This window comes from Giraffa tippelskirchi, chromosome 14, assembly GCF_054371585.1.
Source record: "Giraffa tippelskirchi isolate mGirTip1 chromosome 14, T2T-mGirTip1v1.2.pri, whole genome shotgun sequence".
In the NCBI taxonomy this organism is placed as follows: Eukaryota; Metazoa; Chordata; class Mammalia; order Artiodactyla; family Giraffidae; genus Giraffa; species Giraffa tippelskirchi.
The window spans coordinates 48,805,898-48,832,222 of record NC_137288.1 but is presented as its reverse complement, the minus strand read 5'-3'; the positions used below and the strand labels follow the sequence as shown (position 1 = coordinate 48,832,222).

The 26,325-nt window shown below is 39.8% G+C and overlaps 1 protein-coding gene and 2 long non-coding RNA genes across 6 annotated transcripts in view; 2 read left to right on the top strand and 1 right to left on the bottom strand.

The window, feature by feature from the left end:
• Window positions 1–4,392, bottom strand: part of LOC145534437 (uncharacterized) — a 47,055-nt gene extending 42,663 nt beyond the window's left edge. For both annotated transcript variants that reach the window (XR_014074594.1, XR_014074595.1), the window contains exons 1-3: window positions 4,253–4,392; window positions 2,729–2,868; window positions 759–877 (exon numbers count right to left, since the gene is read on the bottom strand). This is a non-coding gene — a long non-coding RNA (uncharacterized LOC145534437). The remainder of the gene's footprint in view (window positions 1–758; window positions 878–2,728; window positions 2,869–4,252) is intronic.
• Window positions 1–26,325, top strand: part of METTL4 (methyltransferase 4, N6-adenosine) — a 334,285-nt gene that overhangs the window by 258,795 nt on the left and 49,165 nt on the right. For 2 of the 3 annotated variants that reach the window (XR_014074586.1, XR_014074585.1), the window contains exons 17-19: window positions 436–545; window positions 1,823–1,920; window positions 2,790–3,018. The exons of the other annotated variant lie outside the window; for it this stretch is intronic. The gene's annotated coding sequence lies outside the window, so the exon portion shown is untranslated. Of the gene's footprint in view, window positions 1–435; window positions 546–1,822; window positions 1,921–2,789; window positions 3,019–26,325 lie in introns of those variants that run through there. 3 annotated transcript variants of the gene reach the window in all.
• The window catches only part of LOC145534435 (uncharacterized), a 289,357-nt gene continuing 270,845 nt past the window's right edge, over window positions 7,814–26,325 (top strand). Inside the window, exons 1-2 of the long non-coding RNA XR_014074591.1 lie at window positions 7,814–7,861; window positions 8,164–8,311. This is a non-coding gene — a long non-coding RNA (uncharacterized LOC145534435). The remainder of the gene's footprint in view (window positions 7,862–8,163; window positions 8,312–26,325) is intronic.

Sequence of the window (26,325 nt, the reverse complement as noted above, 5' to 3'; positions counted from 1 at the left end):
TTTGCCCCTATTTTCGGTCTGTGTAGGCCACAATTTCATTCCTATCTATTCTTTAGTGTGGGTGGAATAGGTGGGTGGACATTTTTATTGACTAAATGAAAGATATGGTTTCATGAGCTTCATCATCTGTTTTCCTGAAATAGCATCTCTACATTTTCCAGGTAGCTAAAAGGAAAAATCTCAGCCTCTCTAGACAGTTGCTGCAGGATTTTATTTCCATAGTGGTTCAAAGGTCTAAAAAATCTTCCCTCCATAGTGGCAAAGAGTACATATACATGTATGTTTGATCCCAGGAGGCTCCAGTCTTTTCCTTCAAAAAATATAACCCAAACCAAAATAAAACAAACCAACAAACCCCATATACTTTTGTTGGAAAAACCTTCCAGAAAAAGCATTTGGAACTTCCAAATAACATAAGAGCCTGTTATTTTCCAGACTAAGCTATGAACTCTACCATATCTGAGCATTTACTATCTATCTACTACCTCTGAGCTGGTCCTTTGTGCTGCCATCAACCATCTATCTGCTGAAACTGACCCATCAAGGCAAGTTTTTTAATCTTTCATGAATCTTTTCTAATTCCCCTAATTAGAATTAGCATTTTCTTCTCCTGGTTCCCATAATACTTTTTCATTTTGTTATAAAAAATAATTCCATTGTCCTCTAAGTTCTATTAGGTTGAACCATATGGGATTGCTGTTTTCTGTAGATTAAAAGATGTTCACTTTCATATGCTTCAACTTATGTAACTAACTTACAGAATTCTGAAGATATACACACTCAGGTACATCTGTGAGGCTGACTCTGTCTTGGGTTAACTTCTGAATCGCTCACATCTTGGCCATAGTAACTGTTCAGTAGGGTTTGTGGAACTGGACTGAATGACATAAAAATGGAATGCATGTTGGGGAAATAGAATCATAGAAGCCAACTTTCCTCCCCAGATAACTGGCAGATTGCCTGTGTCTTGCAGGTTTTGAATTTCAAAGACTTTGAGAGATTTCAGCCTGGTGTTCTGATATGTTAATTTAGGTAGAGGGTGTCAAGGGAATTTGAAGTAATCAAATTCCAGATTTTAGATAATGCTGATTTTAAGCAAGAAAGCTATTGTATTGCCAATGAATGAGGAGTGTGTGTGTGTGTGTGTGTGTGTGTGTGTGCGCGTGCGCACTATTTTAATTTGTTTTTCTTTTCAGTAGATATAATTTGAGGTGAAATATTTCATAAACTGATAGGAAGACAAAGTCTTCTTGGTTTGGCAGACTAAGCTGACAATGAACAATATTTTGTTTATTTATATGCAATAAGGACACAACAGAGAAATCATGTATTATCTTTATGCCCTATTTTTATGTTGAGATTTAATGAAATTATGATAAAACCAGGCAGCTTCAAAATCAATAAGCCGTTCTTTGAATTTGTTAATTTTTCGGTGTAGCCCTGTTTAGTAGATGCAACTGGATATAACAATGATACTTGTGTTGCATGTATACACCAAAAACAATCCCATTAGGAATTCAGAAGGAAGAAGGAAGGAGCATCTTTTTTTTCCTTTTTTAGGAAGGAGCATCTTATGGACTTGGTGTATCTGACATGAATTTTTGATATGAAACAACCTACTCAGTTGGAAATTCAAGGTCTCTGAATTCTCAATTAGACCTTGGTCTCAAACTGTGGCTGAACAGAATATAAGTCAAATTGTAGAAGATAAAGTTCAAACTTTGTCTTGGGCTGCTATGCATTACCTCGTGTGGCCATGGAAAGAATATTGCATTAAATATAAAGAATGGGTTCTGAGTAAGCTGTCCAAATTTTCCTTTAGGGATTTCCTCCAGCTGCTGGAAGGCAGATACCTCTTAGATTTCAGAGAAGATAAGCCTTGCCCCAGGTCACGCCACTTCCTGGAGAAGCCTGCAGCCTGTGAATGTCAAGGCAGGGGTACATGGGCCTGGCCTTCTCATTCTCTCTCAGGACCAGGGTCATTCCAGCTTCAGAGTTCCCTGGTGAATCAGCTGAGTTGATTTTTTAGCTTTGTTGAGGACAACTCTGCCTTCACCAAATTCTGCTTTGTTCCGTCTCTTCCCTTGATCCCAATAATTTTCCCAACAAATTTCTTGTAAGTTTATCTCTGTCTTAGAGTCTATTTTCAAGGAGCCCAATTTATGACAGTATCAAATTAGGAGAGAGGTAATTTCCAAATTGACTCTAAGCTCAGCCATGTGACTTGCTGCAGCCAATAGCTCATTAGCAAAGATGACCCAAGTGGAGGGTTGATGAGTGCTTGTATAGTGGAGCCTGTCTCTGGGAATTCTCCATCTTGGAAGCAAGGTGTTGTGCTGAAAAGAAGCTTGGGCTAGACAACTCAATGATGACAGCCTCCTGGAGGGAGGCCAAACTCCCAGTTGATTAAGCCTCCTGAGAGGCTTCAACTATACCACAGAGAGTAGAGGAACTGCTTGTGTGAGCTCAGAATCAGGAGAATAATACATTGTTGTTATAAACCACTGAATTTGAGGAGGTTTATTACATGATGGGATACTGAATGACTTCATCTCTGGGATCCTCCCCAATCTTTTGTTCTCCAGTTAATTGTAAACAGTGGGGAAAAACTTGAATAGAGGAGAAAGCATATGGCAACAAGCCACCCTCTGAAATAATTCTTTCACTTTGGGGAAATGCACATTTAAGCTGTCTCTATTTCATGACCAAGTGACAAGTATATAAATACCTCCCACAAAAGGAACACCTCATCCATCCTTCAGTGCTGACTAATCCCATCTGTCTGGCAGGTTGTGTGGACATCCTGGCTCCAAGTTGAGATGAGAATGAAGATACCAAAATCTCCCTCAAATCTTCACGTTTCTGAATCTGCAACAGATGTTAAATGTAATTTAATCAACGTTGATTGATTCAACACACTGTTTTCTCATCTATTAAATGAGATTTCCACAGTGAGTTGGAGGGAAAAAAGGGAAAAGTTAAACAGAACATAAATCAATGTGTCCTCTTGAGAACAAATTTGACTGGATTTTATATTTGTCTTATTTTTTTTGAAATAGCTTTTGTTTGTTCTCCCTTTTCAAGAAATTCTTGCTAATGAAAGGCTGGTTTTTGTTGTTGTTGTTGTTTTTCCTTCTCAGTAGAGTTACATACTCATCAGTAAAAGGGAGACACAGATCTTGTGTGTTTGGTTTATTTTCTGTGTTGGCGAATTAATAGATCAGAGCAACAGCTTTGATTTTATCCTAGTCTTTTTCTTTTCTCCAACCCCTTTCCAACTGACCAAGAACCTTTTTTACCAACTCATTCCTGGGGTTGAGAGTGAAAAAGCGTGGGATTCAGTGTGTGTGTGTATAGAGGGTGGGGAACTTGAGGGGGCAGAGCTATTGTTATTCATTGTAAAACTAGACAAACTTTGTACATTTTCAAAAGAAATATCTGATGGCAGATTCTTCACCATCATATAAAGTCCAGTGGATCTGTGTCTAAGAGGAAAATGCTTTTTTATTTTGTTTAAATTTTATTTAATTTTATTTTTGGCTGTGCTGGGTCTTCATTGCTGTGCCAACTTTTCTCTAGTTTCGGCCAGCAGGGGCTACTTTCTAGTTGTGGTACTTGGGCTTCTTATTGTGGTGGCTTCTCCTGTTGTGGAGCAGAGCCTCTAGGGCTTCAATAGTTGCGGGTTCTAGAGCACAGGTTTAGTAGTTGTGGTGCACAGGCTTAGCCGTCCTGCGGCATGTGGGATCTTCCCGGGTCAGGGATTGAACCCATGTCACCTGCATTGGAAGGCCGATTCTTTACCACTGAGCCACTAGGGAAGCCCCTGGAAAATGATATTTTAAGTTCAGTGCTCATACTAAAGGAATATTAAAAATAGCTTGAAAACAATAAAACAATGAGTACTTATTGAATGCTAGTTGTTTTCCAGACTCTTTACTTTTATTAACTAATTTTTTTCTCACAAAGCTAAGAGGTAGATTCAGTTATTGTCCATATTAACAGCTGAAGAAATAGAGCTGTGGAGAAATCATGGAGCTGGCCCAAGGACACTCTGGCAGAGTAAAAATGTCCACAGGTTCTTTGACACTCTCCCATTGAGAGGAGTCACCTCCCAGTGCACCTATCTGCCTTGGCTAATAGAATATGCCAGAAGTGATGATTTGCCAATGTTTGGGTCCAGTCCTGAAGAGTTTGGCAACTTTCACTTCTTGTCTTTTGACAACAAGTGTTTGCTCTTAGAGTTCTGAGATACCTTGAGATCATCATGCTGGGAGGCGGCTGATGGGGGCCAAGTGAGAGGACCCTGTGTAGAAGGACTGATGCTCAGTGAGCCCCAGTTGTCACAGCTTAGCCCCCAGCTTTTCAGGTCACCCAGGCGGGGCCCCAGACATTGCATATACAGATAAGCACTTTCTGCTGTACTGTCAGAATTCCCAACACATGGGTTCATGAGTGAAATAATGATTATTGTTTTAAGCCACAAAGCATTGGGGTGGTTTGTTATGCAGCATAAGTAGAACATTCACACGGCGATTACATTTACAACCCAAGTGGATTTGACCCAAGTGGCCTGGCTCCGGAGTGGTGTGTTTAACAACTATTCTCTACCATATTTATGTTACCCAGACGCTGTACCTTCTTAATTCAAATAGCAGCTCTCCCACACCTATCAGGCTTCCTGGGTGGCACTAGTGGTAAAAAATCTGCTTGCCAATGCAGGAGATGTAAGAAACACCATTTTGATCCCTGGGTCAGGAAGATCGCCTGGAGGAGGAAATGGCACCCCACTCTAGTATTCTTGCCTGGAAAATCCCATGGACAGAGTCCACGGGGTCGCAAAGAGTTGGATGTGACTGAGCAACCGAGCACACACACTCCCACACCTGCAACACCTTGCATGGACTTTTCCTTTACTCTGGTCGATTTTCCTTCCAGGCCCTATAACCACCTGATGTGTTATGTGTTGTGAACGCGCTTATTTACTGTCTATCTCCTTCCTCCCCACTCAAACGGACTATGCATAGGATCATACACATGTGCTCAGCTTGAGCCATTCACAACTGCACCTATAATAGTGCTGAGCATGAAGCGGACATGCAGTAGTTTTGAATGATAGAAATGTTTCATTTTAAAGCTCGTGAAATGGGAAAGGCTTTTGCTCCAGTCACCTGAGACCTTCTGTGTAGCTATCTTGGTTTACTCTTGAGGGAGAAGAAGAAAGGTCAGAGAGGGAGGGTACTGTGAATAAAATCGATAATATACTAACCTCATAAGACAATTACCCAAGTTTAACCAGAACAGGAAAAGCCGGAATGGCAGAAGATAAAAAAGCAATTGTGACAAGCTGCATGTTATTGAACGATATTTTTCCTGGTTGCAAATGTGATAGTGAAATCTGCAGGTAGGCAGAGATGTACCATCTCACAGAGGCAAGCTAGTCCCTGGGGGTGGCTTCTTTGTGATCCAATACAACTTGGAAGAATGTGAGTAATGACTGGATGGCCTCTAAGAGTTACATTGGTTGAAATAACTAAATAGGTAAAAATAAATCAAGCAAAAACGTTGTTTTGTTGGTTACAGAAGACAGGTATATAGATTTTTCTGGGCTTCCCTGGTGTCTCAGTGGTAAAGAATCCTCCTGCCAACGCAGGAGATGAAGGTTTGATCCCTGGGTCAGGAAGATCCTTTGCAGGAGGAAATGGCGACCCGATCCAGTATTCTTGCCTGGAAAAATTCCATGGACAGAGGAGCCTGGCGGGCTATAGTCTATGAGGTCACAAAGCACAGGGCATGACTTAGTGACTCAGTTCAGTTCAGTCGCTCAGTCGTGTCCGACTCTTTGTTGACCCCATGAATTGCAGCACGCCAGGCCTCTCTGTCCATCACCAACTCCCGGAGTCCACCCAAACCCATGTTCATCGAGTCGGTGATGCCATCCAACCATCTCATCCTCTGTCGTCCCCTTCTCCTCCCGCCCCCAATCCTACCCAGCATCAGGGTCTTTTCCAATGAGTCAACCCCTCACATGAGGTGCCCAAAGTATTGGAGCTTCAGCTTCAACATCAGACCTTCCAATGAACACCCAGGACTGATCTCTTTTAGGATGGATTGATTGGATCTCCTTGCAGTCCGAGGGACTCTCAAGAGTCTTCTCCAACACCACAGTTCAAAAGCATCGATTCTGCGGTGCTCAGCTTTCTTCACCGTCCAACTCTCACATCCATACATGACCACTGGAAAAACCATAGCCTTGACTAGACGGACTTTTGTTGGCAAAGTAATGTCTCTGCTTTTAAACATGCTATCTAGGTTGGCCATAACCTTCCTTCCAAGGAGTAAGCATCTTTTAATTTCATGGCTGCAGTCACCATCAGCAGTGATTCTGGAGCCCAAAAAAGTAAAGTCTGACACTGTTTCCACTGTTTCCCCATCCACTTCCCATGGAGTGATGGGACCAGATGCCATGATCTTAGTTTTCTGAACGTTGAGCTTTAAGCCAACTTTTTCACTCTCCTCCTTCACCTTCATCAAGAGGCTCTTTAGTTCTTCTTCACTTTCTGCCATAAGGCTGGTGTCATCCGCATATCTGAGGTTATTGATATTTCTCCTGGCAATCTTGATTCCAGCTTGTGTTTCTTCCAGCCCAGCGTTTCTCATGATGTACTCTGCATATAAGTTAAATAAGCAGGGTGACAATATACAGCCTTGACGTACTCCTTTTCCTATTTGGAACCAGTCTGTTGTTCCATGTCCAGTTCTGACTGTTGCTTCCTGACCTGCATACAGGTTTCTCAAGAGACAGGTCAGATGGTCTGGTATTCCCATCTCTTTCAGAATTTTCCACAGTTTATTGTGATCCACACAGTCAAAGGCTTTGGCATAGTCAATAAAGCAAAAATAGATGTTTTTCTGGAACTCTCTTGCTTTTTCGATGATCCAGCGGATATTGGCAATTTGATCTCTGGTTCCTCTGCCTTTTCTAAAACCAGCTTGAACATCTGGAATTTCACGGTTCACGTATTGCTGAAGCCTGGCTTGGAGAATTTTGAGCATTACTTTACTAGCATGTGAGATGAGTGCAATTGTGCGGTAGTTTGAGCATTCTTTGGCATTGCCTTTCTTTGGGATTGGAACGAAAACTGACCTTTTCCAGTCCTGTGGCCACTGCTGAGTTTTCCAAATTTGCTGGCATATCGAGTGCAGCACTTTCACAGCATCACCTTTGAGGATTTGAAATAACTCAACTGGAATTCCATCACCTCTACTAGCTTTGTTCGTAGTGATGCTTTCTAAGGCCCACTTGACTTCCCATTCCAGGATGTCTGGCTCTAGGTGAGTGATCACACCATCATGATTATCTGGGTCGTGAAGATCTTTTTTGTATAGTTCTTCTGTGTATTCTTGCCACCTCTTCTTAATATCTTCTGCTTCTGTTAGGTGCATACCATTTCTGTCCTTTATCGAGCCTATCTTTGCATGAAATGTTCCTTTGGTATCTCTGATTTTCTTGAAGAGGTCTCTAGTCTTTCCCAATCTGTTGTTTTCCTCTATTTGTTTGCACTGATCGCTGAGGAAGGCTTTCTTGTCTCTCCTTGCTGTTCTTTGGAACTCTGCATTCAGATGAGAATATCTTTCCTTTTCTCCTTTGCTTTTCGCTTCTCTTCTCTTCCCAGCTATCTGTAAGGCCTCCTCAGACAGCCATTTTGCTTTTTTGCATTTCTTTTCCATGGGGATTTTCTTGATCCCTGTCTCCTGTACAATATCACGAACCTCTGTCCATAGACTTAGTGACTAAACAACAACAAAAACATCTAGACCTTTCTAGGAACCCTAGAGCAAAGATTGACCCCTTCAGATTCTGGTGAAGTATTAAGGAAAAGAAATCTATACGATAGTTAATATAGATAAAATAAATGAATCTAATATGAATGAAATAAATTTAATGTAATAGATCGCTATAGTACACAGTGAGTTGGAAGCATGACATAAAATGAGGTCCTGCTGTTACAGCATGACACCCAAAGAGATTTGGGAAGTGACTTAGAGGAAATGAACGGTTCAACAGGGAGATGGTGATGAGCTGGGAAATGCCTCCAAACAGAGCCTCTGTCAGCTGGGTGTTTGATGTCTGTTTTGTGTAACATTAGTCATTCTGACTTCCAGAAGAGAGACTTCAGCCTGCATGATGTAACAGATTTAAACACTGTAAGGAATGGTTCCAAGACTGAAGAGTGATGTCACTGAGCCGTGGTTAGCCTTTAAATCAATTGACGGGGCGGAGGTTAGACCCAAACTAAATCTACGGAGGCGGGTAGGTGCGCTGTGGGGGTAACGTGGGGACTGCTCTCCAGATGGCGGGGCTGAGTGTTAAGCTCCCTCAGGAAACTGAAACAATTCTCCATGGGCTCATAACTCACATGGCATGACGTGAGTTTTAGAATTGTTTTCCAAAATTGGCACAGAAAACTCAAGCTGTAGCATGAGCCTAAAATAAAGAGAAGAATCACTTCCTCTAACCACAAATAGACAGTTCAACGCTTCGGAGGAAAGGGAGGATAAGTGCTGTTCATGTGGGGAACCAATGTCAAAAGGTTATGGTTAGTTTTACTCAATCAAGTTAATGTGTCAAAAAAATTACACAAGTTATGTCAGTTATGAAGTGTGGTTCCTAAGAAGCGCCACGTGTGTGACTGCTTCTGCGGTCTGGGCGGGCGCTCAGTCGTGTCTGACTCTTTGCGACCATGGACTGTAGTCTGCCAGACTCCTCTGTCCATGGAATTTTCCAGGCAAGAGTACTGGAGTAGTGTGCCATTTCCTTCTCCAGGGGATCTTCCAGACTCAGGGATCAAACCCACGTTTCTTGCGCCTCCTGCGTTGGCAGATGGATTCTTTACCACTGCACCACTGGTGAAATGTAAATGTCAGTGAATTGGGCCAAGTTTTGGGGACTGATTTACCACATGGCCACTCTATACATATTTGTTTATTTACAGCCATTAGAGTGTCTTAAAACCTTGATCTTCCTCCATTCATTTCAGTTTTTTTATTTAACCTCCGAGAGAGTGCAAATACTTCAAAAATGAAGGTAGGAAAATACTGACATAATTGTCATATTTCTGTAAATCTTTTAATATATTAGTGACTTGTGCTGCTTTCTATTATACCGGGAGAAAACTGGCATGTAATTGAAATCATTTCACCATTTTATATTTTATATTCCTTACAGATTAGTAGTTTGCTACTGTCCAAAAGACCCTGATGCTGGGAAAGATTGAGGGCTGGAGAAATCTGTATTTCTATTATTAGCAATTACAGCTCAATTCATTGCAGATGCTATTCATTAGTCTATTAAATTCTATAGCTTTTTTGACTGAGTGATAATGATAGTCAACATTGTATGCTTCTAGGTGTTAGGCATCTTTCATTGCTTTACTTGTACTCATTCATTTGGTTCTGTATCAGCTTACTCGCATTTCACAGATGAGAGAATAGAGGCACAGAGCTATTGGGTAACTTGCCTGAAGTCAGGACTAGAAAGTGGCAGAGCCGGGATTGGAATAGAGGCAGTCTTACACCACAGTAACCACTAGGTTACGCTGCTTCTCAGTCACTGCCTGGAAGGTGGCAATTTTACATTTTGTCTCACAGTCTTTTCAACTGAATTAGTGTAGCAATATTGAAGTAGTATCGGTTCATCTATTAAAAAGTGAAAATGTTTTCCTTCTGTTATGCTCTTGATGCAAGAAAACCAGAATGAAAATTTTGTGGCTTGTTTGGAAGGTGACTTGTAAGAAATAATTTATGTTGGTTAATATGAAATCAGAGTTCTGTGTGTGTGTGGGCGGGTGGTGAGGAGGATGGTAGCCTGTCAGAAAGGAAGTGATTCAAAGTAATATTCTAGAGCACTGCAGTGCAATTCATGGGTGCCTGGTGCTGTAATTCAGTTCAGTTCACTTCAGTTACTCAGTCGTGTCCAACTCTTTGTGACCCCATGAATCGCAGCACGCCAGGCCTCCCTGTCCATCACCAACTCCCGGAGTTTACCCAAACCCATGTCCATTGAGTTGGTAATGCCATCCAGCCATCTCATCCTCTGTCGTCCCCTTCTCCTCTTGCCCCCAATCCTTCCCAGCATCAGGGTCTTTTCCAATGAGTCAACTCTTCCCATGAGGTGGCCAAAGTATTGGAGTTTCAGCTTCAACATCAGTCCTTCCAATGAACACCCAGGACTGATCTCCTTTAGGATGGACTGGTTGGATCTTCTTGCAGTCCAAGGGACTCTCAAGAGTCTTCTCCAACACCACAGTTCAAAAGCATCAACTCTTCTGCGCTCAGCTTTCTTCACCATCCAACTCTCACATCCATACATGACTACTGAAAAAACCATAGCTTTGACTAGACGGACCTTTGTTGGCAAAGTAATGTCTCTGCTTTTAAATATGCTATCTAGGTTGGTCATAACCTTCCTTCAAAGGAGTAAGCATCTTTTAATTTCATCGCTGCAACCACCATCTGCAGTGATTTTGGAGCCCCAAAAAATAAAGTCTGACACTGTTTCCCCATCTATTTCCCATGAAGTGATGGGACCAGATGCCATGATCTTAGTTTTCTGAATGTTGAGCTTTAAGCCAACTTTTTCACTCTCCTCTTTCACTTCATCAAGAGGCTCTTTAGTTCTTTGCTTTCTGCCATAAGGGTGGTGTCATCTGCATATCTGAGGTGATTGCTATTTCTCCCAGTAATCTTGATTCCAGCTTGTGCTTCCTCCAGCCCAGAGTTTCTCATGATGTACTCTGCATATAAGTTAAATAAGCAGGGTGACAGTATACAGCCTTGATGTACTCCTTTTCCTATTTGGAACCAGTCTGTTGTTCCATGTCCAGTTCGAACTGTTGCTTCCTGACCTGCATACAGGTTTCTCAAGAGACAGGTCAGATGGTCTGGTATTCCCATCTCTTTCAGAATTTTCCACAGTTTATTGTGATCCACACAGTCAAAGGCTGTGTGGTCAATAAAGCAGAAATAGATGTTTTTCTGGAACTCTTTTGCTTTTTCGATGATCCAGCGGATGTTGGCAATTTGATCTCTGGTTCCTCTGACTTTTATAAAACCAGCTTGAACATCTGGAAGTTCACAGTTCACGTATTAGTGTTAGGGAAAAGTAAGTAGGTCTGTTTTAGAGACCATGTTGTTTTATGAAGTTGTAAGGAATATGGGTAAAATTAAATGTGACTGCAATTTTGAAGATGGAGAGGTTGAGGATTAGAAGCTGCCTTAAGGTGTTCAGAGAAATCAGTGGCTGAGTCAGTTTGAGAAACAAAAATTTAGAATTACATGCTATTAGTACTGGAGAGATGAGGAGATTATAGTACCTAATCATCTTATTTCACCGATGAGGAAAGGAGGCCAGGAGGTTTCATAAGCTTTCTTCCTTTTGTATGTATGTATCTCAGTATTTGTGTAACTATATATATCTTACCTTATTCCCAGAAACCCACAAACACAAGTACAGTACCTCAGGGCTTCTATGATGATTTAGTTGCTAAGTCGTGTCCGACTCTTGTGACTCCATGGACTGTAGCCTGCTGGGCTCCTCTGTCCATGGTATTCTGCAGGCAAGAATACTGGAGTGGGTTGCCGTTTCCTTCTCCAGGGGATCTTCCTGACCCAGGAATCGAACCTGGGTCTCCTGCATTGCAGGCAGATTCTTTACTGACTGAGCTACAAGAGAAGCCCCCAGAGCTTCTAACATTGAGGGAATTATGGTGAAGAGAAAATAAAGGATGGAATGATTGGCTGTGATGAGAGGAGGAAGTTAGAATGCACAATGCCTGTTATTTAGCTCCCAAACGCTGTTAGAGGACCACAGACGAGGCTCTCAGATTCCTAGCAGCCCATACTAAGAGGGAAACATGAGCTGTTGTGCCCGTGAGACATAACACCGATTTCTAAAAACATGTACAATTATTTGCGGTCCTGATCCCTGAGAAAATTTATTCTAAAGGATCTCATAGCAAAGGATCTGTTAGTAAAATAAATAATTTCTTCCACAAGAAATAGGACAGGCTTCATAGGACTGTTTCTTTACCATCACTCTGTGCAGGCTGTTGGCAGAACGCATCAGCACAGCTTAGAAGGAGAATTATATGAGCTCCTGAAGCAATGTGGGCCAGGTGTGAGGGTGTTCCGTGATCCTCTTAACTTAGGGGTGGATCAGCTTTTATAGGAGTGAATAGATAACATATAGTGCAGGCAAAGTTAGCCAGGCTTCTCTGGTGGCGCCGCGGTAAAGAATCTGCCTGCCAATGCAGGAGATGTGGATTTGATCTCTGAGTCGAGAAGATCCCCTGGAGAAGGAAATGATAGCTCCCTCCAGTATTCTTGCCTGGAGAATTCCATAGATAGATGAGCCTGGTGGACTCCAGTCTATGCAAAGACTCAGACACAACTGAGCACACACGTACAATTCAGGCAATTCTGTAAAATGCATTTCTCTCCCAACCAGGCTATTAACTGAAAATGTTCAGTAGCTGTGTTTGACAGTATCCTCTCAAATCAGTGTTTGGAGATACAGGTGGTCTATGCTCTGGTTAAATGCAGATCTGCACACCCTTAAGCACTGGAGTTTCTGAACAAGGGACAGTTCTCTTGTATTCTCCTTTGCCCGTATTTCCCCCAGTCTAATGATTATACTTTGTTTTTTTGATAGTGTGTTTTTCCTTGCAGAATTATGTAGGAAGCCATTCCAACTCCAGAGTGATGGACTGAACAAGTACTGAGGAGTAAGCCAAGATTATCCCTAAAAATAATTTCTAGTTTATTCCGGCACATGAACAGATGGGTGACCAAGGCCCCTGAAGCATGGCCACAAGAATTTTAGTTTGGAACAATTTCAAAGTGGGTGTTGACAAATGCTCACCATGGTCATAAAAATAAACCTCAGGCAGGGACCCACAGAACATCTTAACTCTAAGCAATATGATTTCCTACAGAATCCTCCAAGATAAAGTGATTACAAGATAGTTCCCTGATGCCTGTATGAGGAGTGACAAAATATAACCACGTGTAGATCCATAAGGGTTTCCCAGGTGGCTCAGTGGTAAAAGAATCTGCTTGCCACTGCAGGAGATGTGGGTTCAATCCCCAGGTCGAGAAGATCCCCTGGAGAGGAAACGGCAACCCACTCCAGTATTTTTGCCTGGAGCATCCCAAGGACAGAGGAGCCTGGTGGGCTATAGTCCATGGGGTCGCAAAGAGTTGGATGCAATGTGGCAACTGAGCATATATAGGTCCCTGGGAATGTACCTGTGATGACTGTAAGTCCTGGTGGCCTGAAGAGTCCTAGATGCTTAAATGCCTGTTGTCCTGGCATGATTGTTCATAGCACTTCCTTTATTGTCATAAGTGTTCGGTTCCTCTGATACCTTTTGGAAACATTCCTAATTGTAGAAGATGTTTACTGAAAATGTTATGCTAATGTCAAGTATTTTTTCCAGAAATTTTGCTTTCTTGCTTCTTACTGGTTCTGCCTCCTGCATTTGTTTGAGATGAAGAAACAAATATGAACATTGGAAACATCTTAAAGAACAATTCAAATTTTAATTTTAACATGATGTTGAACATTTTAATGTGTGTATGTTGCTCCACTTTTAAACATTTAAGGCATTTCAGTATTGTGCAGATCCACAGCCATTATAAAAGTCCTGGAATTGCCCACTTGTCTCTGAAGATGGAATTAAACCCAATAAAAATTACTTCCACGGAAAGGCTTATATTGATAACTGTATGTTAATCCTCTAAATTTTAAGTGAAAGTATAACTTCTGGCATATGCACAATAGTGTCCTGGCTTGAATGATAAATTATATCATCACACTACTCTTACCTGATTCTTTGGAGTCACTGTCAAGAAGTTGATGCAAGCCGTGATCATATGCTATTTTTATGACGGCCATTGGTAAACAGTAATGTGCTATGCGTGTTTGCTTAGTCACTTCAGTTGTGTCCAACTCTTTGTGACCCCATGGACTGCAGCCTACCAGGTTCTTCTGTCCGTGAGATTCTCCTGGCAAGAATACTGGAGTGAGTTGCCATTTCCTCCTCCAGGGACTCTTCCCAACCCAGTGATTGAACCCGCATTTCCTGCATCTCCTGCATTGCTGGAGGAATCTTTACCACTAAGCCACTGGGGAAGCCAATAATGTGCAATGCCTTATATCAAATACTAATCTGAGAAATTGAGGTTCCCAATTTATTAATGAGACTTGCCATACATTTGAAATAACCATTAAGTCCCTTAATTTGTAGACAGAAGAGGTGGTTCTTTAAAACAGTAAATGGATTATGTCCTCAGTACTGCTAGATCGCTTAAATACATGGGGAAAAATTTTAGCCTGTAGCCTGGAGTGTTCCTTGAACAATTATGAAGGGAAGAAATCTTCTTCCAGGAGCTTTGTATAGACTGAACTTTTCAGAAATAATCTGTTATACAGTGTGAGAAAATAGTGTCCTGATACAATCATAGAGTTGGCTAGGGTTCATAAAATTCGGAGCGATTGACCTTGGTTTGTCCAGCTGGGACAAGTATGCAGCCTAAGGATCAACCTGAATCTGACTTTCCATGATCTCTTTCACCAAATTTACACTCAGGTAACTCGTTTAAGCCCTATTGTTATATCTAGGGGTGAGGGTCTGGCCCTTCCACAAGGATTCATTTACCCAAGTTCTTTCAAGGCACAGGGCTTTAAAATTACAGAGGCAGGTCCTGACTTCAAGCATTGTGGCTGCTTCCTTGTCCAGATGCTGATATAAGTGTAACTGTGGATGGAGTGAAATGTAAAGCAATGCACTTGAGTTGAATTCTTCCCACTCATGGAGAAACGACTTGTAATCACATTTTCAAAGATCTTCTGAACTTCTCTAGCCTTGGGAGGAATTGATCATCTCTCCTTTGTGTACTTGCTGACTCTTCTCTGTATATCTATTATCTGTATCTCCCATTCAAGTATTTGTTTATGTATCCATCGCCCATCAATTTTGAATTCTGCAGTAGCAAGGGCACTGCCTTTTTTAACCTGTGCACAGGGTCTGTCTTGAATACAGGGAAAATGTGTTTTATCCACTTATCTAACAATTTTTTAGGGCATCCCTGGTGACTCAGGTGGTAAAGAATCTGTCTGCAGGGCAGGAGACCTGGGTTCAATCCCTGGCTTGGGAAGATCTCCTGGAGAAGGGAATGGCAACCCACTCCAGTTTCTTGCCTGGGAATCCCATGGACAGAGGAGCCTGACGGGCTATATAGTACATAGGGTTGCAAAGAGCTGGATATGACTGAGTGACTAAGCAAGTACTCAACAATTTTTAACTAGAAAACTTTCAAAAAGTCCAGAAATGATAGGACAGACATCGACTACTCATATTTACTAAATATTAATTTTTCATATTTGCTTCTGGTAGTTTTGCAACTTACTTTATTAGTTTAATACTTTATTTTCAGTATTTATCTGTATTGACACATGTAGATAGAGTTCATTCATACTGATTGCTATATTCTATTATGTCCATCCACCATGGCTCATTCATTCCTTTACTGATAGATATACTAGGGCTGTTTTAAAACTTTCCCAATTATGAATCATGCAGCAATCAACATCTTGGTACAAATCTTGCTGAGTACATATGTAATTTTTTGTAGGATATATTAATACAAAAGGGAATTGCTGGATTTTTATGACTAATCATATTATTATTTCTCCAATAGGGTGTACAATTTACGCCACCACAAGCTGTGTATAGCCATTCCTATTTTTCCATCGCACCTATTCTGGGTGTTGTAAGGCTAAAGTTTTGTCAGTGTGACAGGTGTGAAACAGCTCACTGATAACCAGTGAGATTGAAAATCTTTTCATTTTCTTGTTATACATTCATGCTTCCTTCTCTGTGAATTGCCTATTAGTGACCTTTGTCCATTTTTCTATTGAGTTCTATGTATGTATCTACTTATATATTCCTGATCCAAATCTATTGTCAGCTACATGAGTTGGAAACACATTTCCCAGTCTGCAGTTTGTATTTTAGCTTTAATAACTATTTTGTCAGATAGATTTTAATGTAGCTAAATTTCTCAGTGTTTTTCTTCAGTTTTTGGGACTTTTCTGATTTAAGATGTCCTTTGCCACTTCAGATATAGAGACTCTGTGGATTGTCTTCTATAATTTTTTAAGTTTTGCTTTTCATACTTGTGCCTTTAATTAATCTGGAACTAATTGTCAGCATGGAGTGAAGTGAAGATCTAGTTTAATTTTTTCCCATACGGATAGCATTTTTTTTTTCTTCACAATGCCATTCTCTTTTCACTGATTTGAAAGCCACATGTCATACATCATTTCCATTTAATATAGTTCTGATTTTCAGCTCTTGACTCAGTCCTATTGGCTTATTTATAGATCTATCACCAGAGCCTCTTTGTTTTTCAATAAGTTTAACCTTTTACTGTGAAATGCTATTTGGTAAGGCAAGTTTCCTTATCTTCTTTATTCATAAAATTATATTGACTATTCTTGGCATTTTATCTTTAACATGAATTTCAATATTACCTTTTCAAAACTGGTAAAAAAGCACTGCCATGGTCTGGCTAGGGATTACACTAATTTTACTATTTAATTCTGGTGGAATTATTATATAGAATCTCCATACCTTTTATGACTTTGGTATCTTTATCCATTTATTTATTCATTTAGGTTTTTTCCCTTTAATAAAATTTTATAATGTTTTTGTGTTCCATAAAGGTCTGGAGTATTTTTTTGCAGAATTTATTTGTGATTGTCTTATAACATTTGTTAATAGTGAGTGGGAATTTTTAAAGTTATATTTTTAAATCATATGTCTCTAATATACAACAATACTGTTTATTTTGATATACTGACTTTTTAAATTGAGATGGAATTAACATGATGTAAGATCAACCATTTTAAAGTGTACTTCCACAATGTTGTGCAATCATCACCTTTATTAAGTTCTAAAACATCTTCATCACCCCAAAAGAAAATCCTCTACCCGTTAAGAAATCACCATCTATTTTCCCACCACTCCATGCCCTGGCAATCACCTGGCAGTTTTCTGTCTCTATGGGTTTACCTATTCTGGATATTTCATATAAATAGAGTCATACAATATGTCACTTTGTGTTTTGCTGCTTTAACTTAGCATATTTTTAGGTTCTCCCATGTTGTAGCATGTATTAGCACCGTATTTCTTTTTATGGCTGGATAATATTTCTTTTTTATATATGCCACATTTTGCTTGTCCACTTATCCCCTGAGGGACTTTTGACATGTTTGTACCTTTTGGGTATCATGAATAGTGATGCTATGAACATTTGTGTACAAGTATTTTTTTGAGATCTGTTTTCAGTACTTTTAAGTACATACCAAGGAGTGGAGTTCTGGATTATATGGTAATTCTATGTTTGACTTTTTGAGAAACTACCACACTACAGTGACTACACTATTGTATATTTCCAACAACAATGTATGTGGCTTCCAATTTTTTTTTACATTCTCAAGAACACTTGTTAGTTTCCATTAAAAAAATATCCACTCCATCTAGTGGATGTAAAATGATATCTCATTGTGGTTTTGATTTGCATTTCCCTACTGGCTAATGATGTTGAGCATCTTTTCATGTACTTGGCCATATGCATGTCTTTGGAGAAATGTTTGTTCAAGTTCTGTGCCCAGTTTTCATTTGGGTTGTTTGTCTTGATATATTCTGGATACTAGACCTTAATCAGATATATGATTTGAAAATATTTTCTCCCATTCTCTAGGTTTTCTTTTCACTTTGCCAACAGTGTCCTTTGATGCACAAAAGTTTTAAATTTTGATGAAGTACAGGTTACTGCATTTTTTGATTGTTTCTTGCACTTTTGATGTCATATCTAAGAATCTATTGTCAAATCCGAGGTCATAAAGATTTATCCTATATTTTTTTCTAAGAGGTTTGTAGTTTTAGCTCCTCTATGTAGGTCTTTCTTTAGGTATAGGTTTATTAAATGTATTCTACAGATTACTTGAAGTGCTTTATCAATCTGATTCTTTTTAAGTAGTATGTGATGTTCAACCACTCTATTTAGTTTTAATTAAAAATATTTTTTCTGAAATATATACACTTTTTTAATATCATGCTTCTTTAATTATAGTTTTGATTTTATAATGTTTTTATTTTAAATGTAATTATTTTAGAGTGTTTCCCAGATTAGCATATGATGTCAAATCCTTGACTGTACTAATCCTGTTGTTGTATCTGCTAAATCTCTCTCATAGTAAATCATTCTCTTGAGTAGTTTATGCACTGTGAATTTTCCAACTGAATATAAATTAACCAAGGGCTTATACATTTTTCAGTGACAGAGGACTTCACTTTGAGAGAGGCCTGCACATGCACTTGCTGTGTGACCTCAGATAATTCATTTAAACTTTTTAATTGCTGAATTTTTAAAAATCTCCAAATTGAGGTTAATAACACCTGCAAATGGGTATTCCTGGGAGGACGAAGTGAGATAATTCCAGGAAAATGCTTGCTGAGTTGCAGAGTTCTATGCAAAATAAGTATATTGTGTTCAGGACAAGCCATATTAGTAAGATGATTATTTTTTAGTAATACTAATGCATTTCAGTGACTGTTGACTAAACTGGAACACTTTTGAGGATGGGTTATGGTTTATTTATGTTTGTATCCCTCATATAGCACAGAGCTTGGGACACAGAAGAAGCTCAGTCATGATTGCTAAATAAATCGCCATAGAGATGTTTTATGTTAATCTCCTTTATGACCAGTACCACAGATTTATGTGAAAACAAGGTGGTAAGCTTAAGAACGAAGCTTTTCTTTGTGTGAAAATAACTGATCTCTGAGTATTAAAGTTCTGCATTTTCCCTCATTAGCACCAGAATCTAACCTCTTCAGTTAATGGGGTCAGACACAAATTTATATGTGTGTGAAGCTACATCATTCTTTTAGGTGCAGTGAGTCCTAATTTAAGAGCCAAATAACCAATAGAGAAAAATATCTGTTTTATGTTATCAGAGGGGTGGCAGTCAACATGTTTCACTTTTTCCATGGCCTAAATTGTTCTTCTATAGTAAATTTGGTCATTGGGTAGTGAATTACTAATGTTTTTAGGCTACAGGATGGAGTAAATGTACAAAAAGAACATCTCAAAATTCAAAGAGCTATCGATTCTTTGTAATGCATGTCAAGGTTGTACATTGTCACCTGGTTTATTTAACTTCTATGCAGAGTACATCATGCATATTGCGGACTGGATGACTCACAAGCTGGAATTAAGATTCCCAGGAAATATTGTCCACAACCTCAGATATGAAGATGATACCACCCTAATGGCAGAAATCGAAGGGGAACTAAAGAGCCTGTTGATGAAGGTGAAAGAGGAGAGTGAAAAAGCTGGCTTAAAACTCAATATTTAAAAAACTAAGATCATGGCATCCAGTTCCATCACTTCATGGCAAATAGATGGGAAAAAAATGGAAACAGTGAAAGGCTTTATTTTCTTGGGCTCCGAAATCACTGTGAATGCTGACTGCAGCCATGAAATTAAAAAACACTTGCTCCTTGGAAGAAAAGCTGTGACAAATATAGTGTGTGCTTCAGTTGTGTCCAACTCTTTGTGACCCTATGGACTGTAGCCAACCAGACAAACCTAGCCTATTAAAAAGCAGAGACATCACTTTGCCAGCAGAGGTGTGTATAGGCAAAGCTATGGCTTTTCTAGTGGTCATGTTTAGATGTGAGAATTGAACCATGAAGAAGGCTGAGTGTTGAAGAATTGATGCTTTTGAATTGTGCTGTTGGAGAAGACTCTTGAGAGTCCCTTGGACTGCAAGGAGATCCAACCAGTCCATCCTAAAGGAAATCAGTCCTGAATATTCATTGGAAGGACTGATGCTGAAGCTGAAACTCTGATACTTTGGCCACCTGATGCGAAGAACTGACTCATTGGAAAAGACCCTGATGCTGGGAAAGACTGAAGGCAGGAGGAGAAGGGGATGACAGAGGATGAGATGGTTGGATGGCATCATCAACTCAATGGATATGAGTTTGAGTGAACTCTGGGAGATGGTGAAGGACAGGGAAGCCTGGTGTCCTGCAGTCCATGGGGTCGCAAAGAGTCAGACACGACTGAGTGACCAAACAACAACAATAGATATTGAGAGGACATTGTTGGCTTTTGAGCCAGGGAAGTAGATGTAGTCTATAATAGCTTCTCCATTGCGTGGAGAAGGAGTTGGAATTGAGTAGCACGCTAGAGAAGGAGAGATTGGCAGGGAGAATTAAGAAGTGGGTACCAGAAAAGGAAGAAGAAAATGCAGATTAAAGAATTCAACCTCTTAACAAGGGAAGGGATGAAGCCTGCTGCTGCAATGGTGGAGGAAAGGACAAGAAGGTGAGACAGTCTGAAAGGGTGCCTGCCATCCATCCTGAATGAAGAGAGAAAGGAAGGCTAGAGGGGCTGCTGAGAGAAAGTGAAGGAGTCCACGTGGCTAGGGAGTGCTGAAGGAGAGAAAGGGGGAAGGGAGGGGACGGTTAGACTATTCATTTCAGATGTGGTGTGGCTCTGGCGAGTTCCTGCTGTGATTTTGAATGGCTATGGGATACTGAGGTAAAGCAAAAGAAAATGTAACTGGAAACAGAGGTCAGAGAATTGAGGTCAGAGTGTTGGGAATGTCATCCAGCATGTTAGTTGCTCAGTTGTGTCCAACTCTTGGTGACCACATGGACTGTAACTTGCTGGACTCTTCTGTCCATGGGATTCTCCAGGCAAGAATACTGGAGTGGGTTGCCATTTCCTTCTCCAGGGCATCTTCCCAGGTATCCTGTATTGCAGGCAGATTCTTTACCTTCTGAGCCACCTTTAGTCCTTTTTTTTAATGTCATGGTAAAGTGATAATGTGTCGTTCTTTCAAAAATAACCTAACTCCTTTCTCTTGGGCCCAAAGCGAAAGTTATATTTTCTTAAAATTTTAGCACAAAGTAAGCAGAAAGTGTTAGTAGCTCAGTCATGTCCGACTCTTTGTGACCCCATGGACTGTAGCCCACCAGGCTCCTCTGTCCATGGGGTTCTTGTGGCAAGAATACTGGAGTGGGTTGCCATCCCCTTCTCCAGGGGATCTTCCTACCCAGGGGTGGAATCGGAGTCTCCTGCATTGCGGGCAGATTCTTTACCATCTGAGCCAACAGGGCAGCCCCAAAGTAAGCAGAAAGTCAAGGCAAAATAACACTATTCTATTCAGAGCACTTGTAGAGAAAGGACATTAACTTTTTAAACTGTGAGATCACACACTGGATAGCTGAGCCATAATTAAAGTCATGGTGAGCCCTCAGCTAAAGCTCTCAAATTCATTCTGCGAGTCCCTTTGTATTATAATTGTAAGGCCATTTTGTTTCAGTGCAGGAGACAACTGTTATAGTTATCTCAATATCATAAAATGTAGATTCCTTAACTTGCCATATATACAAATATACACACTCCATTTAACTCAAGAGCAGTGTCAGAGTTTAGAAAATGATCTTCAGGGATGATTAGAAAATAATTTCTGGGATACATAAGAACATGTCCAAATAACCCTCAGAGTAATTCAGTGAACATTCTGCTGTTGAGAATGTTTTCCCACAAGCAGTTCTTTTATTGCTTAAAATAAGGCAATCACATGGAAAAGATGAATTGCAATATTTAAGGCAAGAGAAAATTTACCTTATCTATCACCACACCACCCTGCAAGAAGACTGGAATTCCAGATACTTTGGAATAATGGCCAGGAAATGCAGGGCATGTTCAGTGAACATTTGGAGGATGAGAGCAAAAGTTCACCTTGAGAGGAAGAGGTGGGTGAGGGATTAGGCTGGAGAAGTACATGGGGGTAGGTGATGATGACTTTATATTTCTTGCTGGGACATATAGACTTATAAGGACCAGGAGGTGTAACTGATGGATACTAGGCAGAGGAGCAGGATTACCAGAATATAGCTTAGAAAGACTATTTAGTAGCTTTGTGGAAGGTGGCTGGAGAGAGAAAGACTATGAAAAAGACCCATCAAGATGTAGTAACTTTGTAAAACAATAGTCCTCCAATTAAAAATAAATGTGAAAACAAAAAGATGTAGTAACTGAGGATAGAAATGATGGAAGCATGAATGAAGCAAGGATGATGGGAGATGGTCAGACATTGGAAAGAGGTTTGGTAGCTAAACTAAATGATGCAGAAAGAGGAGTGAGTAAGACTCCAAGGATGACCTTACCACTACTCTAAGGACCAGAGATTCAGGTCAACTGCAAGGGAAGTTTGATCCCCAGGTCTTTTTTATTATCTTTCTAAACCCTCTCTTTGTGTACAGAACCCTGAATATAATGTCCTCATGCTTTTCATATTTTTTTCCAGCAACTAGTTCATTTCTTTCCCCTAAGCCTACGAATACCATAGATATTCCCACTCATCCTGTGTAAGCTTTGTGAGACCTAGGGGCCAATTCTTTCTTGAAGATGTGGTAAGATGATTCTAATTTTGCTGAAATTTTATGGGCAATAAAATTTTTATTTTATTTTGTAACATCCCCAGAATAATATAAAAGTACTTAATCTATACATTTTACTGAGATTGAAAACATGTAGAAAAGGATAATAATAACAATAAACCTTTTTTTTTTTAATAAGGTTTTAAGTATACTGACTTGGTCTTGAGTTGTCACAACAATCCTATGAAATAAGACTATGACAAACCCCACTGCACAAATGAGGAAACTGAGGCAAAGACAGGTTATGTAAATTATCCAAGATCGCACAGGTGGCAAGTAGCAATTTGCCTAAGGTTAGTTCACAGGTGGCAGAGCCAAGGTTTAAACCCAGGCTGTGTGACTATAGGTCACCTCTCTACACTATGTCCTCTCTCAATACTAGTAGCATGATGTAATAGCTAGGGAGGGTAGATTTCTTATGCTAGAGAAATGCCATGATGTTTATCTACTAGTCAGAGATGAGAATAGCACTTCTGAGTCTGGGCATTTGGAGATTGGTAATGTTATACCTGTCATCACCAGCAAGGGGGAGGGAGACGATTCTTATAGTTGCCTTTAATCATCCTTGTTTACTGCCTCAAATCTTCTGAGGTTGCTGGTGAAAAGTGAAAATGTTAGTCACTCAGTTGTGTCCAACTCTTTGCAACCCCATGGGCTGTAGCCTGCCGGGCTCCTCTATCCATGGAATTCTCCAATCAAGAATACTGGAGTGGGTAGCCATTCCCTTTCCCAGGGGATCTTCCTGACCCAGGGATCAAACCTGGGTCTCCTGCATTGCAGGCAGATTCTTTACCATCTGAGCCACTGAGGTCCAATTTCAGGTAAAGTTACCCATGATTGTTGACAATGATAAACAAATGGGAGGATCTGATGGTATAAACTTGTCAAGGTCAGTTCAGTTCAGTTGCTCAGTCGTGTCCAACTCTTTGCGACCCCATGGACTGCAGCATGCCAGGCCTTCCTGTCCATCACCAACTCCTGGAGTTAACAAAAACTCATGTCCATTGAGTTGATGATGCCATCCAACCATCTCATCCTCTTCTCCTCCCACCTTCAATCTTTCTGAGGATCAGGGTCTTTTCAAATGAGTCAGTTCTTCATATCAAGTAGCCAAAGTATTGGAGTTTCAGCTTCAACATCAGTTCTTCCAATGAATATTCAGGACTGATTTCCTTTAGGGTGGACTGGTTGGATCTCCTTGTAGTCCAAGGGACTCTCAAGAGTCTTCTCCAACACCACAGTTCAAAAGCATCAGTTCTTTGGTACTCAGCTTTCTTTATAGTCCAACTCTCATGTCCATACATGACTACTGGAAAACCATAGCCTTGAATAGATGGACCTTTGTTGTCAAAGTAATGTCTCTGCTTTTTATTATGTTGTCTAGGCTGGTTATAACTTTTCTTCCAAGGAGTAAGCGTCTTTTTACTTGTCAAAGATGGTGGTTAATATATGGAGGTTGTCTATCTATCTATCTATCTATCCATTATTTATCTTCTAACCATCCATCCAACCTTCCCTCTGTCCCTATATATTCCCTGGCTTCTATGTGCCATATACTTTTTTTGACTCTATTTTTTTTTTTTTTTTAAGATTGACTCTTTCACATAATTAATTTTTAAAGGCTTATAATACCACTACTTTACAGACGAAGAAACTGAATCTAAGAAAGAGTTGGATTCAGGTTCTCAAGCCTGAAGCCAAGGTTTATAGTCAAATTTATCTGATCCCAAAGTATATATCCTTTTCCCCTACCACATAGTTCCTATGCTAAGTTTTTAAAATTTGGGACTAGATATTCTACTTATTAAACTAGATTATTGCTGGTTCAAGGCTTTTTCAGATCATCCCTTTAATGATCTCTCCAGAATATATGCAAGTTAATATTCATCTTTTCCAATACTGGTAATGGGAACTTAAAGTAAAACATTAATGGTCTACATAACTGAAACACTAAGAAGAAAATCTATTCAGTACAGGTGAGGAAAGGTATTTACAAACATTGCAGGAGATGCTAAAGATGAATCTTGCTTCTGTTTCAGATGGATTGTATAGTCACATGCTCCTTCTCTTATTCTTGTTCTGTGAGAGTTTCGAGAAAAAGGATGCAGATGAGATTGGAGTAGCAATGCCTATTTTTCCATATACAGCATAATTATCATGTTAAAATAATTTTAATGATAATATTCTTACTGTACAATCAGTTAAAGCTCCATTTTTCAGTAATGTCCTAGTTAAAGAGTGCCCAGCTTCTTTAGGTAGTAGGAATGAATGACCTAGGTAAGGTGTCTCACCTTTTATTCTCATACATTTACTTTATGTATCACTCAGAATGTCTGGTTACTGTGACAGTGAAAATTATCACAATATCATCTTGGTAAATAGATGCAGAAGAGTTAAAATATTTTAGGACACAAAATTTTTTTAAGTTTATTTTCTTTTCAGACTGATGATCAAAATAATTTTGCCCATTGTAACTAAGCAGTTAGTATTGTCTTCATTCATGGCACCTCTAAGTGTAAATTACCTTACTAAAAACAGAAAACAATATAAAATGAATGAACCTAGTTACAATATGCATCATGCTTAATAGGGGAAAAATGAACTGCTAGCTTAATCCCTACCACATTGCTTCCATAGATCTTAGCTGGGGAGACTATGAGGTTTTAGAAGAGTACTCTTTCAAGGATTTCCAACTGTTTTGGGCTAAAAATCAGGGTTTCTGTAAACAGTGTTTTTTATTTTCTTTCTTTCCTTTTGGGGAGGATGGAGGATGAATTTCCTAAAAGTTCCATTCAGAATTTATTAAGCACCTACTCTTTAATAATAAAGGAATTTAATGTCATTAATAGCTATGACCTTTAAATTTTGTTCCAGAGGTTGGCATTTACTGAAGTTAGATTGTAAATTTCAAATGTGTAAACACATCTGAGCTGGGACTTTTATATAACTGTATTTCTGTTCTGCTTGCTTACTGGTATTTATGTCTGCAAACTCCTGTTAAATGGTTAATGTTTGTAAAGTTCTCTTGAGATGAAAAGCTAATGATCATAATACCATAGGAGGGCCTGGGCGGCTGCCCTGACAGCTTACTGAGGTTGAGGTCTCTGCTGGAGGTGTGACTGCAAGGGCATGCCTGTGGGCTCCTGGGTAATGAGGAACCCCAAAGAGTTCTTTATCCCTGCTCCCCAAAGACTTTTCTTTTCAATGCTCCTGGTTTGCTAAGTCAGTCTTTGGGTATAGTAAAACTCATCGTTCCTGCAAGGTATAAGAGGAAGATTCTTCAAAGATTTTTTACCCAGTTACCACTAGAGTTTGCTCTAATGCAGTTGGATGGCATCTGCTATTTCATTACAAAAGAAGCCATAATAGTAATAGAAAAACATGAAAAGTTCAAAAAATATGTTGCTTTAAAAAATTAAAGGCCTGTGTTTTATTATTTTATCTTTATTTTTTGCACTGTAAATTTAAAGGGAGCCACATTTTTATTTATATTCAGGTAATGAATTGTGAAGTGAAGCGAAAGTCGCTCAGTCGTGTCCGACTCTTTGCAACCCCATGGACTATATAGTCCATGGAATTCTCCAGGCCAGAATACTGGAGTGGGTAGCCTTTCCCTTCTCCAGGGGATCTTCCCAACCCCGGGATCGAACCCAGGTCTCCCTCATTACAGGCGGATTCTTTACCCGCTGAGCCACAAGGGAAGCCCTTGTAGGATTGTATTTTAAATAAGTAGACT